This window comes from Suricata suricatta, chromosome 6 (genome assembly GCF_006229205.1).
Source record: "Suricata suricatta isolate VVHF042 chromosome 6, meerkat_22Aug2017_6uvM2_HiC, whole genome shotgun sequence".
In the NCBI taxonomy this organism is placed as follows: Eukaryota; Metazoa; Chordata; class Mammalia; order Carnivora; family Herpestidae; genus Suricata; species Suricata suricatta.
The window spans coordinates 135,597,724-135,614,415 of NC_043705.1; the positions used below are offsets into that span (position 1 = coordinate 135,597,724).

General features: G+C 40.8%; 1 long non-coding RNA gene across 1 annotated transcript; it reads left to right on the forward strand.

Annotated features, from left to right (window-relative positions):
* The first annotated feature begins 2,343 nt into the window (after positions 1-2,343).
* On the forward strand, positions 2,344-16,484 carry LOC115293276. The gene is made up of 3 exons (XR_003909464.1): positions 2,344-2,377; positions 15,304-15,422; positions 16,202-16,484. It is a non-coding gene; the product is annotated as an uncharacterized LOC115293276 (long non-coding RNA).
* The last annotated feature ends 208 nt before the right edge of the window (positions 16,485-16,692 follow it).

A 16,692-nucleotide genomic window follows, 5' to 3' on the forward strand; every position in this document is an offset into this window, starting at 1 on the left:
CTCTTGACAAGAGTAAGGACAATTAATTTGTAGTCATGTTTACTGTACTACATTTCATGAAGTTTCTACGGACACTCAAAAAATATGTTCTTGCAATTGTTGGTATGATATTCTGTAAAGTTCTGTTACAACAAATTGATCAATATTACTCAAATTATATTCTTACATATTTTTAAATTTTTATTTTTAAATCAATTACTTCCTAATATGGATTTGTTTATTTCTTTGTTTAGCTTGGTTTTATTTCATGTGTTTTGAAGCTCTGCTGTTTGGAATGGATGTATATACATATACATAGGGTCACTGTGTCTTATCCTTTTTTTCATTATGAAATGTTCTTTATCTCTGGCATGGAAGTTTACTTGGTTGATATTAATTCTGCCATACCAGTTTTCTTATAGTGTCTTATTTACAATGGTACATATTTTTTCATCCTTTTATTTTTAAACTATTTGTGTTTTTATATTTAAATTTCATTTCTTGTAAACAGGATATAGCGGAATCCTGCTTTTCTAAAAAAAAGTTTATTTATTTTAAGAGAAAGAGAAAGAGCAGGGGGAGGGGCAGAGAGAAAGAGAATCCCAACCCAGTTCTGAACTGTCAGCACAGAGCCCAATGTGGGGATCGAACCCACAAACTGTGAGATAATGACTTGAGCCAATATTAAGAGTCAGATGCTCAACCGACTGAGCCACCCAGGTGCCCCATGAATCCCACTTCTATATTCACTCTCAAAATGTTTGCCTTTTGTTTCCTTTGCCACGTAAAGTAACATAGTCTGTTGTTTCAAGAATTAGAACCTGGAGACATTGGGAGGGAGGCATTCCATCCTTCCCTACATCTCTTCCCTGTATCTCTCACCTCCCATCCTTTCCAGAACCCACTATAGTTCTCCTCAGGAAAAGTAATACTAACAATAATAAACAATACTTGAACAAAAAAATCAAAGCAAAGCAAAAACATAAAACAGGAAAAAGATGTAAACATAACCATGGGAATGAGGAAAGGAAAATTGTTCTCTTACATCTTAGTTTTCTATGGACATAGAGGGGAAAAACTATTAATTACTAGTTAATAATTAGTAAATCATCTCTCTATAGTTTATTTCCTGAAATTCATGAAACTCTTCTCAATTTCATGAAACATCTCTCTAAAGATGAAAGTACCATTTAAAACATCAATTTATGTAATTCTTTGTCAACATCTATGCCCAGAACACCAATCACCAATCTAGGCAGACATGGATTTCCTGAGGCTGATGGATGTTTTAAATGTCAGAAGAATGTTCAGGAAGAGAGTGTGACATTTATTTCTCTCAGATTTAATCTTTCCTGTCTGCCTCAGATCTGATAGCCTTACAGGAAACAGAATTCAGAGGGCATGTTTGAATTACACCCTCAGGGAATTATGCCTCAGAAATCTCTGTTCCATTATAAATCTTCACCTAGCCATGTTTATGAAGAATTTGCATTAACATCTTCCCAAATAAAAGCCAAATAAATTTATTGACAGAATTTGGGGCTGAAAATGTTCTACTCCTTCCCCCACCCCCCACCGACTTTTACTTAAAATACCTGGGTTGTACCTTACTTTGGTCTTTTTTTTTTCTGAAGCCCTTAACCCTGTTTAATCAAAAAGGCAAACAAGCTTTTTTTTTTTTTTTAAATAAGATTTTAGAGCTCAAGTCCTTTCTATTTGGACTAGAATAATATTAAAACACCTAGGTCTAATTAACTAAAACAACTACTTCCAGGGGTAATGATTTTTCTGGATGTAGCGGAAAATGTGCTTTGAAACACCATTAAAATGAAGGAAGGGGGGTCTGTGTCTATAACACATTCAAGGTCTCTGATTTACAGGTCTGGTAAATAACAGTGTGCTCCAAACATTACCGGCATCGGACTTGAAGGTTCTGTAGTTCAGCAGAGGCTGCTGCTGTGAAGAAATAGGATGAGTAGCCCTTTTTACATAAATCTCCTAACTGCATAATTGCAGTGCTTTACAGTCCTCAGCTCCCATCATTTCCACTTTACTTGGTTGTCATTACCAGAAGAGTGTGGGTTCTTGGGTAGGGAGGTGGGCGTGGGTGTAGCGGGGAGATGAGAACTGACTGTCAGTGTCAGGGGAAAATTCATCAGGAGGATAAAAGGTTGGGACAGTCAGTGCTCAGGGTTCACTGTCAAGCGTCTGGTGCTTGTCTGTGCCACCATTCATGGAGCCAAATCTAATTTTCATCCATCCCGCTTGCTCTTCAGAGTCACTTAGAATCAATTTGAGCTGTGCTCAGAGATGTGGGCGGGGTTGGCTCCCATCCCGACTTTATGACCTCACTCCAGGCTGACAGTGTGAAACCCCAGCAGCACCCAAGATTGAAAAGGTAAAGCTTGCCTTTGGGGACAAGGTTACTTTATCTGGTAAATATTTATCGATCCTCAATCATGTGCCTGGCATCGTGAAAGGGTGGGTAAAGGGTTTGGAGGTGGAGTTAGTACCGTCCTTAGACCTGCAAAAAGGAGCCCCTGTCATGTGTCCCTCCCTGGCAGCCCCTTCTAGCCACCCTCCTCCACATGGCACAGGAAGACCTGCCCAAAGGACCCAGAGTCCATCCAGAGCCCACCTTTCAATCTAGAATCTGCACCAAGCACTAAATTCCCAGAAGTTTCTACCCACATTGGTCATGTCCACTTCATGAGCTTGCATGGACCTCTTTCCTGGGTTCATTCTTCTGGGACTGATGTCCTCCAGCATGACCATGCCGAGGACCTGGGGCTGGCCAAGCAGAGCTGATGGGGCAAGAGGATGTGTGGATGAAGCCTGGTCGTATGAGCTGGATGTAACACACATGACTAAAGCCCTTATAGTGAGGAAAAAAATCCAGGGGGAAAAAGAGAAGGGGTGCAGTTATAGGGTTCAAGAACTCAACTGACCATGTAGATTTCATGAAGGTATATGTAAAGGGGATAAAACTTTTCTGACAGTTTTTAACTTTAACTTTTAAATATTTCACATCTGATATTTTTACTCCTGTCCTGAACCCTGGAGATATTAAGAGTTTGTCTGTAAGCATGGAGTTAAGATAACACATATTACAAATTATTATATATCATCGACTGTTATGTACAACTTGTAGGGGCTTCTAAAAGTCTTTTTTTTAGGAACATAGTAATATAATCCTGAAGTCAGACTGCCGGGTTCAAAACAGTGCTCTACCTTTTAACACTTACATAATCATGGAAGAGTTACAGAGGATGTTCACTTAGCAGACCCACTAGTTGATCTGTGTTCTCCATTCCTTTTGTGAAATATGCTAATGAGACCAAAACACTCATTAGTGTTTACTCATTAGTGATCTGCCGTTGCACGGCAAACCACTTGAACTGATGGGTTCAAATGACGGCCTTTTATTTTGTTCAATAATCTGTAGTTGGGGCATGCTTAGCAGAGAAGGCTCCTCTCTACCCACGTGGCATGCTGTGTAAGAGGGGATCACCCGGGATTGCAGGGTCTGTTTTCAAGACCGCTCCTTCACAAGGCTGGCAAGCTGGCGTTGGTATCAGTTGGGAGTTCGTTCAGGGCCATGGGCAAAGGGCCTTAGTTCCTCTCTATGTGACATCTCTACAGTGTGCTTGGGCTTCTTTGCAGCACGTGGCTGTCCAAGAGGCAGGGCTGCAAAAGCACGAGGTAGAAGTATGTGGCATTTTTATGACTTAAGGTTGGAAGTCACATAACATCATTTTTGTCATACTCTGTGGAGGTAGTTACCAATGCTCCTCCATGTTCAAGGGGAGGGGACATAGAATCGACACGAGCATCTGAGATGGTACATCTAGTCGCTACATCTAGTCTACATGAGCATCTGAGATGGTACATCTTTCCATCTTGGAAATAGAACCTTCTGTAACAGACACATACATTTGCGCTTCTACCAGACGAGTTTCTAAGAATTAGGTTTCAAATCACTTAATACCAATGTCCTTACATAATTTAACTTAATATAACTAATGATGGAATTAAGTATGAAAAAAGGTGCTTCCCCCTCCCCCACCCTGTGAACACTAGGCTGAGTGTTGGGGAATGACTGGATAAGAGTGAGCTCTGCAAGTTGGATGTTGGGAAAATATCTATGGAAGATTATAGAAAACAAAAAGGAAATCTAAAAGGATTCTGCATCAGATTGTTTCACATGTATCTCCAGGTTTATTTTGCATCAGAGAAACTGAAACTAGAAAATGTTAAGCGTATATTATACGCATGCTCTCTGCCAGGAAAACAGCCCTGAGCCCCATTAGCCACTTCTACCCAAAGAAAAGCTCTTATCAAATTGATGTACATTATGCATTTAGAAAAACAGAATGTTTAAGGTATGCATGAATCCATTTCTAACAATTGCTTGCTTCTTTTTTTTAAGTTTATTTATTTATTTTGAGAGAGCGAGCAAGCAGGGAAGGGGAAAAGAGAGAGAGGGAGGGAGAGAGAGAGAAGCCTAAGCTCCACAATATCAGAGTGATTCAAACTCCCGAACCAAGAGATCACATCCTGACCCAAAATCAAGAGTCAGACATTTAACCAACTGAGCCACCCAGGTTCCCCTACAGTTCCTTGTTTCAATTAGTATTTTCAGTTAACTGATTGATTCCTGGCACTTACTGTATTCAATATGAAGATTTTGTTCTACCTGACCCCTTTTCACCTTAGTTTACTCATCTATATAAAAGGATGGTGTCATTAGGATACCTACTTCATAGTGTTTCTGAAATGATTCACTAAAACAATCTACTCAAACATTTAACATATAGCAAGCATGTGATTATTATACTTATTACCATTATAATTATTTTAGTTCGCAAAGAGGAGAGACAGGCGTGAGCTACCTCAGGTGATGAGGATCTAGCAGGAACATTCAGGAAAGTGAGGAGGGTCAGGAAACCACCTTAGCTCTCCCACAGTAGGTGCCACGAGGAATCAAAGCATCATTCCAGATCCTCAGGAGCTCTGGTGCCCTATTGTCCTTTCTGTCAACAGCACTGGCACCTAATCTAGTGAGCCTGCCATTCTCAACACTGTGCTACTTTTCTAGCTGCTTCTCTCTCTACTCTTGGGTTTCCTCCATGGCTGCCCTGCCTCTATTTCTTCCTTATAGTACCTGTTCAGTTTATGCTTTATAGTACCTGTTCAGTTCCTCCAGAAAGAAGCTCTTACGGGGGTCACTGATCTTCATCCAAGAAGGAGCACATTGATCTGGTACTTGACCAGTGAGCCACTGGGCTACCACATATGTTATGTGGTTTTAGTCTTTAGTCAAGGAGCCAATCTCTGGTTCAGTCTGTTGTGGTCAAAATACTCATTGGCGTTCATTCTATTTGAGTGGTGCTAGAACTGCACCATTTGTCTTGACTCCATGGTGTCCTTTGATGATAACCATTCTGCATGGTGATTATTTGATGATTAACATTGAAAAGAAAGGGGCATTGTGCAGAAGAACATGAGTGGGAATCAGATCCTGGTTTTTAATTTTGGCTTCTCCACTGGACTCTCTCTCTCTGCCCCTGACTCCTGTGGGGTCTTTCTCTGTGTCTGTGTCTGTATCTCTCTTGATATCTCTCTTCCTTTCTCTCCCCCTCCTCTCTCCCACAAACACACACATGCTACCCTTTTCATTAAAATTAAAATTACTCCTAAAACTAGTTTGAAATAAAAATCATTCATTATTATTGCAAAGTGTTTGGCCAAGATGTACTTCAGCAGAGATGTGGATAACTCATCCTGCATATTTATCCTGTAATCCCTACCCTATGAGGATTACTGTCTCCGATGTGTTGTAGAAGCACCAAGAAAAGCAAAACAAAACAAAAATGGAAAGCGAAACCATTCACCTGAAGTGACACCTGAACACAATAACATTTGCCATGCACGTTGCTTAATATTTCAGCATCCTTCAGTATGCGATGAATACATACATTCTATCTTTAGAATTCATTTAAAGAAAACAATTCCATAAATAATACAGAGCAAATCCATCTGGAATCAATTGTTTCAAATACTCAGCAAAACTCTCCTTCTCTTTGGAACACTCCAATCCTCTAAATAGAGTTAAGATTAAAATAACTCTCCCATATCACTGCTGGCCAGAACGTGGGGGGATGTGCCAACATAATAGAGTAAGAATTCCCACAAAGATTCTTTTATGTTATTAACCAGGGCTCCATGTAGCTGGTTTCTTCTGGCTTCACACCTTCCGACAGTCACCCCTAGCTTGCATGAGCCTGGCCATTCATTTCCTCTCTAAATAGAGTAAAGAGACAGTGAAATCACCCTAAGAAAGAGAAGTTCGCACCAGGAGGTACACATAAAATGATCAGTAATCGTGGGCCATCTGGCCATCACACCACCCTCAACTGAGAGTATCCAGTGTTTCCCAGTGACATGCATTTTATCACTTGAGGCAGAAGGAAATATGTCTTTCCATACAGGCCAGGAACAGAAGATCCCTTCTTTAATGGGGAGCCAAACCCACTCACTCTTCCCTGTTTGGGTCTTTAAGATCCCTTCACATGGTACTTCCAGGGGTGCAAGTTTCATCAGAATATCCTTGGTCCTTCCCACGTGCAATTTTCAGGACATAAATAATGGACCAGACTCTATATGAAGTGATTTTCCAAAACACCAGGAAAAATTGGTTTCCTCTCATCAAGTGGCTTTTACTACCCATAATCCCAAGCTTCACATCTCCTCGTGTCTCTTTTTATTCATCCTAATTAGCAGTAAGTGAATCCAGTTGTGTTCTGTGGTCAGCCAACTGACAATTGGATTTTATGTGCACTTTAGACTCAGCAACCTGCAGCTATCTGGCTCCAGACGCCGCCTCATCTATGGTCAAGAGAAGTATCTGCTTTTGATTTATTTCTGCTAGAAATCAAATGGTTGATTCTGTGTGTGTGCACCCGACACACTATGACCAAGCTCATTTTCTATATCTCGTTTTAAAGAAGTTTAAAGTTTTAATAGGCAATGACTAATTTGTGCTGCTCTGCTGAACACATGGGGTGGGCTCCAGGATTCATTTTGTAAAGGAAGGCTCTCTAAGCGTCACAAGTGGTGGTATAAAGGCGAGTGGAATATCAGAGAACAGAGAAGGACAAGCATGTCGTCTGCTCAGAACGGGCTTTCTGAGCAAGGATTCAAGCACAGTAGTCCTCTCTGATATAAGCCCCCTTGATGGGACACTAACTGGGCACATTCTCTGTATCCCTTTTTCTGTATTGGGTTGGAACTCTGTAGTTAGGATAGTAATATTAATTATAAAGAGCAATACATGAAGTCTGCACATATAATCCAAATCCAGATCAAAAAGTCTCTACCTCAGTGATTTGCTATCCAATTTTCATGGATCATTTTCAGTGATATAATACAGCTCCTGCTCTCTTTTGAGGACTTTTTTTTTTAATCCCATCCTAGACTTAGGCTGGGCCTTTTGGGGTTTCTTAGTTGTTTCTTGGAGTGAGAGAGGCTCTTGAAAAGCCCCAGACATCCCCGCAGAGGGCAGACACACGAGCACCAAACACAGAGTTATGCACTGGCTTCTCTAGCCAAACCCCCAGGTGCCTGTAACCCCACAGTGTCCATTTCACATCCATAATGCCCAGCCTGAAACCTCCCCGTGTTATTCATTGTAATTAGCGATGAGTGAATCCTACCTAGTGTTATGCCCTTGGAAGAAGGCTGGGAGGGAAAGAGTCCCTGTGGGTTGGCCAGAGGTACAAACCTCTGTTACGCAGCCAGTCAGGGACAGGGGGCCCTGGCAGTGTGACCACACCTCAAGTCCTCCCTTTAGTAACCAATGTATTCTCACGGCTTGAGGAAGGTGTCTTTGAGGAAAGTCTGTCCTCTGTTCCACATGAAACTCATGACCTGCAGCACCCTCAGACCGGGAATGACCAAGGTGTCTGCCATCTTCACTGAAGGTGTCTGCTGACACTGACCCTTCATGGGCCATGACGTCCATTACCATCTTCAAACAGGTGCTTTATTAGAGGCCCAGGAAAAGGCTCCAGGAACCCACTTGCCGCCTTGTTCTTTGTACTAGTCCCTCTAGGAGGCGCTCCTGTACAGTCTTCTAAGAGAGGTACTCTTCTAAAACCTGGTAGTCTCATTGATTACACATTCTAAGCTAGTTGTTTCCAAATCATTTGTACTTGCAAATAGCCTCAGTAGGAGAAGGGAGGACCTATATACAGAACTATGAGTTCATTCACTTCAAAATATTTAATGAGCACCTATAACGGGCAAGAAGTGATGCATGCATAAATTAAATTATCAAGAAGACACTGACCCGATCCCAAGGACACAACCAATATATAGCTAAGGTACAAGAGAGCATAACAAGGCCTTGGAACAGCAAGCCTTGGGGCCGTGTAGGCATGGAGAAGGTTTGACCATGCATTGCCCAGGGAAAGGCTGCCATCATAGGAAGTAATACACATCCACCTGCTGTTTCAAGTGTTGTTTATGGATCTGACAAGTAATACCTCCAGCATACGATTTTTCAGCTTTTAGAGACTAATTTAAAAGTGTTGCTGGATGTATATGGAATTCTGTCCTTATGTGACTTCTTTGTAGTGAAAGCTCACCTACAATCAGGAGAAAGGTTAGCATAGCTGTTAAGAGCAGGGACTGCGGAATGGTATCAAAACTCAGTTCCCCCTTACCTGTCCTGTGACTTCCCCTTTCATTGGCTTTCACCTCATTGAAATGCAATGCTATTTTCCTAACAACAAAGACATGAACATTAACATAATCAACACACAGAAAGCACCTAAGCAGGGTTGACACATGATAAAATGTTAGAGACAGTTATAATCATGGAGGGGGGCATCAAGTATTTTGTGCTTAAAAGTGGATTCCTAATAACTGAGAAGTGTGGAAACGAAACCTTTCTCCCAGGGGTCCAACTGGGCAGAACTGAGCCAGTTGCCATCAAAGGGCATAAATTTGTAAACTGTTGTCATCAGTCCCAAGTTGCAACATGCATGGGTCCACTTTGTTTAAACTTGTCATGTCCATTTCTTGTACGTGCCTTGGTAATGGCCATGGGTAATGGCCAGTGAGGACGCTGCATTGCCTAAAACTCTTCCCTTCTCCAGGTGTAGATGTGTGCCTTTTTCTCAGGCACCCAGTCTCGATGGGCTCTGCTCTACTGGGCTCTTTCTTCTAAGACCCTACGCCTACCAGCCTCTATCCCGATTCACCCAGTGTGAACCTTAACACCTCTGGATCCCACATAAACACTGTGTGGAAGTGTGGGAAGTTACCTCCCAGCTATACATAAAATCTGAGGTCATGGGAATGCTAGGCAGGGGAGAGGAGGAGTCAGGCAGGGGAACAGGGTTGAAGATGTACAATTAGACTGAGGGAAATTATACACTCTTAGTTCTCCAGTTTTCATTTGGGCCCATTTTTATCTGAGTAGGTTTAAAAGTTTTTCTTCCTTACTTAGTAGCTCCCCTTTCCTGTGATATCTCATTACTCAGTAACAAGAAAGAAATATAAATAACCAGGACCTGTGGTGAAATCTTCCAAGTCCAAATGCCATTTGCAGTTACTCAGCCTTTGGATTCAGAGAGATTAAATGGTAATGTCTCATGGGGGTGGGGGTGAGTCAAGAACAATGCTTCAATTCCTTATCCATCAATTTCCATCTATCTTCCCATCTCTCCCCCTTTTTCTCCCATTTCTGACTTGATTTTCTCCTCTAGCATCTCTCTCCATTTATGTATGTATGTACTGTGTGTTTCTCTCTATATCTGTCTCCATCTCTCTTTGCCCATCTGCCCATTTGTTACTTACTTAGTTATCTATCTATCCATCTATCTATCTATGTATCTATCTGATCTCTAGACTGAAGAAATTACTATCAGAGTTTCCAGGCAATCTAGACTTTGGGAATCAATATGGTTGTTGTCAATAGGTATGTTTAGTATAAAGGACAGATGCACACGAAAACCCACCTCGGAAATGAATAACTGAGGAACTACTCTGTGCCAAGCACTGTCTTGGAGGCCTCACGTAGATCATCTCATTTGATTCTCAAACAATGCTGTGCAGCAGGTTATAGGCTTTCTATTTCCTAAAAGTAGAAAGAGGAGACTCAGGGAAATTAAAATTGTCCTTCCGTGTCCATAGCTAAGAACTGGTAAGTTTGTCTTCATTTAACACACAAGTAAATGGATTCAAGAAAAAATAATTTAAAAGCTGATACAAAACTAAATTAAATAGAAACAAGACCTAAATGCATGCTTTAGGCATCCAAGTGGTCCCACAAATGCACATAGTGAGTTAGTGACCTCCCAGTCCCAGCAATGCTGTACCCATCAGTCAGTTCTCTGTCACATCTGTTGTCTCTCTTCCGTTGAATGTCCTTTCACCATCACTCCATCCAGGACGAAGTACCCTCTCTCTCAAAACAGCATCAGGACCATCAGCCACTCACCTGTGTCCCAGCCATGCTGTCTGTGGCTTGTTCTCTGGCCATGTTTGGCAAAGGACCTTTCACAGGGAAAAAGACCTCTAGGAGCTCTCATGATACTTGCTTTTTATGCTACTTCCATCCCCTCAAGTCCTCACAAATGAATGGATGGGAGTGTCCATCCCTGATGAGATTTCAGTGAGGTGGGAGTTTTAAAAATATTAAATATTTCAGGTTTTTTTTTTCAAAGTTAGGGTTCACATTTAGAAGCACAGTCATGTTTATAACATCTACTGTGCTAGACTGAAGTAGTCATGGGTGTTAGGCCTTTGCCATAAGAATGGAAAGGTCAACCAACAATTAAGGAAGAGATGGGTGGTAGTGAAAAGAAAGTGGGACATGAATCTGCCACTTGCTGGTTTAACTATGTGACCTTGGTTAAGTCACCTTTACTTCGAAGAGGAAAAGATTCCTGAGGTATGTCCTGGTGGTCTCAGAGGGTGCTGTGTCAAATGAGATCATGGCTACGGGAGAGTCTTAAAATGTATGTGTGTGTTGGGGTGCCTGAGTGGCTCAGTCAGTTAAGCATCCAACTTCGGCTCAGGTCATAATGTCACAGTTCATGGGTTTGAGCCCCTCATTGGGCTCTGTGCTGACAGCTAGCTCAGGGTCTGCAGCCTGTTTATAGATTTTGTGTTTCCTTCTCTGACCCTCCTCTGCTCACACCATCTCTCTCTTTCTCAAAAATAAATTTTATAAAACATTAAGAAAAATTAATTAACATTAAGAAAAATTTTTAAGAAAATGAAGTATGTGTATATGAAAACAAATGTGAATATAGAGAGTGCAAATATATAAATTAAATTTTTTTCTGCTTTTTTAAATTTATTTTTGAGAGACAGAGAGAGACAGCACAAGCAGGAGAGGGTCAAAGAGAGAGGGAGACACAGAATCCAAAACAGGCTTCGGGCTCTGAGCTAGCTGTCAGCACAGAGCCTGATGCAGGCCTCGAACCCACAAACTGTGAGATCATGACCTGAGCCGAAGCTGGACGCCCAACTGACAGAGCCACCCAGGTGCCCTGCAAATATATAAATTAAACTTAATTTACATATATAATTATTTTATATATATAATATATATAAATTATTTGTATAGATACAGGTATTGAGTAGTCTATGCTGTATAAATACCACTTCCATTAAGCCAAAAGCTGAGTCATTCAGACTGGCAAGGAGCAAATGACAAAGAAGAAAAGGTCATGAGACATCTAGATGCAACACTGAGCTGAGTCATTCTCCTTAGGCCCTTGTTACACTGTGGAAGTCGGTAGAGGGTGACATGGTGGAGGGCACATCAGGTGAGCACAGGAGAGGGAAGAAGGTTGCTTTTTGTCTATAAAGTGGCACAGGAGGTAGACGGTGAGTGAAAGGGGTGAAACAGATTGGCACTTGAAGACACTCAGTGAGCTATTATCCACCCATTAAGTCCTTCAGTTACTGAGTCATTCTTCTCACAAGTATTGAGTACCTACTATGTGCAAGGCACAGGACTAAGTACTGGGGGATAAGGGTGTGAGGCTACATGACACTTGATGTTGCCCATCAACAAGTAAGTAACAGAAGCCTAGTGAAATGCAAGATAAAATAGATATCATAAATGAGATCTGATCATCTCTCCCTAGTCATATCTTATTCTCTGCATAGTTCAGGAAAGCTCAAAACACTGCCTCAAGAAAGTGTGGAGGACCAGTCCTTCCTATGTATCGGGGAGTTAGGTATTCCCATTTAGGATCTGGGCATGTGGCGGTAAACCAAATGGCAATGCTACAGTAGAGGTTTGGTTTTTTCGGAAGAAGATCTTTAAGGAATTAGGATGCTGAGGGATAGGGCTTGGTCAGTAAGTACAGTATGGAACAGCCTTCAGGTGGGGCTGGCAGAAAGGAGCCAAGCGATAGTCTAGTCCTGCTTCCAGAGCACTGAAATACTTCAACCTGCTGATCCCCTCAGGATCACTGTCTCCTTTTGCAGATTACAGGTACCCTTTTGGGGTCTCATGACAATGACTATGGGAATAGATATACATCTCCAAACCCAGCACTGGGCAGTAAGTGCTTTGAGAACTCATGACTTCCTCATGCCAGTTTTTCCTCAGGAGGAAATACTACCTCAGTTATTGGCTTCTAGTATGGTTGGAAGGAAGTAGATATTTTTTTTTCTTTTTTTCTTTTTAATGTTTATTGATTTTTAAGAAAGAGAGGAGAGTAGGGGAGGGGCAGAGAGAGAAATAGAGAGAGAATCTCAAGCAATCTCTGCCAGGGCAGAGCCTGATGTGGAGCTCGAACCTATAAGTCGTGAGATCATGACCTGAGCTAAAATGAAGAGTTGGATGTTTAACTAACTGAGCCACCCAAGTGCTCCAGGAAGTAGATCTTCATAAAACTTTTTCACTGACTACAAAACCTCATTAAAATATATCAATTTCAAATCCTCTTCCAGCTTTTTGGATGTTCTCAATATATAGAAGAAACTCGTTCCTACAAAATCAAATATTGGGTTGGGGAAATGAACACACGGTCTCATGGCCTTTGCATTTGTCCAAACAAGGGCCACATTCTTCAGAAGCATAATTTTCAAGGATATTATGTGACACTTCTCTGAGTCTGCATTCAGCCACAATGGATGGAAATAATTTCACCTGCAATATTTAGAGCTGGGACTAATGAATCTTCATATCTTTTCAAACTCATCTATTCTTATTTAAAAGTGATGAATAGTGGCAGTTTGGAAAGATGTACTTGTTCATTGGTGCAATAAAAAATAGATGGCATTGCAGTGTAAAAGTTCTTAATGTCCTTTCCCAAGGGGAAAAAATAATTGCTAAAAAAGAATTAGAATTTAACTCCTTGCTCTTATTTCTTAAGAGGGTTCACCAGATTTTTACCCCTTTCTAAAACTTCTTTTCCCCCTGTAATTTACTCAACTCATGTGCAGAACATTTTGTGTTTACATATATATATATATATATATATATAAGCTTTGTATTTTCTTACCTGTATTTGGCATATTGATAACAAAAGACATTTTTGTAATTTAAAAATTGTTTAATGTTTATTCATTTTTGAGAAACAGGTAGAGACAGAGCTTGAGTTGGGGAGGGACAGGAAGAGAGGGAGATACAGAATCCAAAGCAGGCCCCAGGCTCTGAGCTGTCAGCACAAGGTCCTATGTGAGGCTCGAACCCACGAACTGCGAGATCATGACCTGAGCTGAAATCAGACGCTTAAGCAACTGAGTCACCCAGGTGCCTCAGTAACCAAAGAGATTTTCAGTTTTAAATTAATTTTCTAAAGAATTCAAAGGGCTTTAAGAATGGAAATTCAACATGCAGAATTCAGACTTTGTGTATCACTCTCCCCTGTCTACAGATGAGTAAATAGAACCTAGAGACAAACTTTCTCTCTTATTTCTAACATGAAAAGGGTCTCAGGAGAAAAATATGTCTAAGTAAGTGCAGAATAAACATATCCTTGAGGGAAGAAAGGTGATATGTGTGTTAGGGAGGGGAGGCTTTTAGGACTTCTTTTCAGATTACAGTTTCATCAGAAAATGAAGACCAGTATCGTCACCTGGAAGGCAGAATTAAGTTATATTCATGCATCGTTTTTTCAATGACATGGTAGGAAGGGATTCAGGACATATTGGCCTTTTTGCTAACTAATTGTGTGATGTTAAGAATTTCATTTAATGTCTTTGGAGCTCAGTTTCCTCTGATATAAGAAGAAAGGGTAAGACTGAGAGATGGAAGAGACTTAGTGTGTCTTCTACCACTCTCCAATCTTGTGCCCACAGCAGACATCAGTATCAACCTTGGCATTATTTTCTGTTGAGTCTGCACTTAGCCTTGGCACAGTTTCAACATCGTGCTCTGGGTAGCCGCAGTCAATTGATGTGTTAAAAATTGAAATAAAATCTATTTGCCACCCCTGGACTAGAAGATTTCAGAGGTGACATCTAAAATCCTAGGCTTCTCCTTCTTACACATCCTGCCTACATTTAATAACAATGATGTAAAACAAATGAACATTTGGATGGCATCCATAATACTCTTTGTTCTATGGAAGCCCCAGGGAACATGGCCCCAGACTAATGAAGTACTTAAAACATCATATGCCTGGCCCACAGCTGTCCAGTGCTAACTGATGGTTGTTGGGGTCTGACCTCAGGGTATAGGGGTATCATCTGGTTTCTCCTAAATAATATAAGCTGCAGTACATGATCCTAAAGCTATGCTTCAAGCAAAGGAAAAAGAGAACACTTAGCAATAAAAAGATCCAGATATTGGCAGCAATACCCCATTAGATCCTTGTTGAATCTGTGTTGTTGTTGAGATAACACTGAGATATTGAGGTTCCATAGAACTCTAATCCTGACTTCCCTCAGCCTCCTGGACCTGACTGCAGAATGACATCTATCAGCAAGCAGGCTGGGTCTGTAGTAAGGAATTACATATTCGCATACATCACCCAACTGACTGGCTGAGAATATATTGTTTAATGATTGCACCAATTAGGTCCCTATGAATAGACACAGATACATATTGTCCTGGCTTATTTTATTTTACACTCTGGACTGTAAGATTATTTGGCCTAGAGAAATCAAAATGTGCATAAAAGAAGGCATTTTGAAAATGCATTCTTGATTTATACTTGCAAATCGTTAATCATCTTGGGGAGAAAAAGGGCTCCTTTTGTTTTTGGCATGACTTGAAGCTCAGTCTCCTTAAAAATGACTGTGTAAAGTGATACTGATGAAATGCTCTGCTTTTCCTTTGTCTGCAAGAACCTGCAATTCTTTCCAGAATTTCCTCGCTGACTGAAGACAATCCAATGACACTGCTCTGGTGGCAGAGAGATAGAGCCCCTTGAGGTCATCCAGAGAGGTCAACCCAAGAAGAAGTGGTAACCACATTCCCTTGTCATGTTCCACATACACAATCATGATCCTCTCTCTGCCCTTCCCATTTCTGTAGAGTAAATGTCTACTGAGCACTTGTATTAGTCTGCTCAGGCTGCTGTAACAAAATACTTCAAACTGGGGCAGCTTGTACACCAGAAATAATTTTTCTTTACATTCTAGAGGCAAAGAGTTTAAGATCAAGGTGTTAATATGGTTGTTTCCTCTGATGATCATGAAAGAAGGATCTGTTCCAAGTCCTCTCCTTGGCTGACAGATGGCTATCTCTCTGTGCACATGCACCTGTCGTGTCTCTGTGTGTCCTAATCTCTTCTTATAAGGACACCAGTCATATTAAAGTATTATTAATGAAAATCACGGCCTCATTTTAACATAATTATCTCTTTAAAAGTCCCAATTCCCAAACACAGTCACATTTGGGGGTACCAGGCCTTCAGTGCAGCTGAGCTCATAACAGCCCTCATGATTTAGGCTCTCCTAAGTTCTTTATGCATACTGTTTCATCCAGTTCTCACATAATAAACCTACAAATTAGGTACTATTATTGCCCCATTTTACAGGTATGGAAATAGAGATCCAGGGAAGGGAAGAACTTATCCAAGATCCCCAATATACACACAGATAGTTATTACATTTGAGAAAGATTCATTTCTTCATCCTTGAAGTGTGCCATAAATAGGCTTGATTATATTTGCTAACACAGAAACAATATCTTGTACCTGTATGGAAATTTTAACAATTATCTTTTTTGACCTATGTCTAGATTGGATTCCCTATTGTATACAGTGCCTTGAATCTATGCCATGCTTAATAGTTCATAATTTGACTTCAAAGTTTTCGAAGGCAGAAATAGAATACAGAAACTTCTAGAAGAGGTCAGTGTGACAAGATGAATGAGATGACAATTTAGTCTGAGATGAGAGGTGCTGCACGAACATCAGGACATGGAACCTGTGAGCAATATATACTTGTGAAAGTTTGGAGACTCTAAGGAGATGTTTCCTTTTTCTTATAAAATGCATTGGTTGGTAGTACCAATGACTCTCAAAAACCTTAAAGAAATAAACAAGATTTTATAACTCTTTCTAGTAATTATTTTTCTATAACTGGCAAAGAGATGAAGTACAGGAAGAAAACTTATTACTGCCCCAAGGTCACAAAGTGGGTGTGAGGTGGAGGGTGGGCTGACACCGAACAGAGCAAAATATGTAGATACACATTCAACATTTCTCACCATGAGGGATTTAAGCTGTG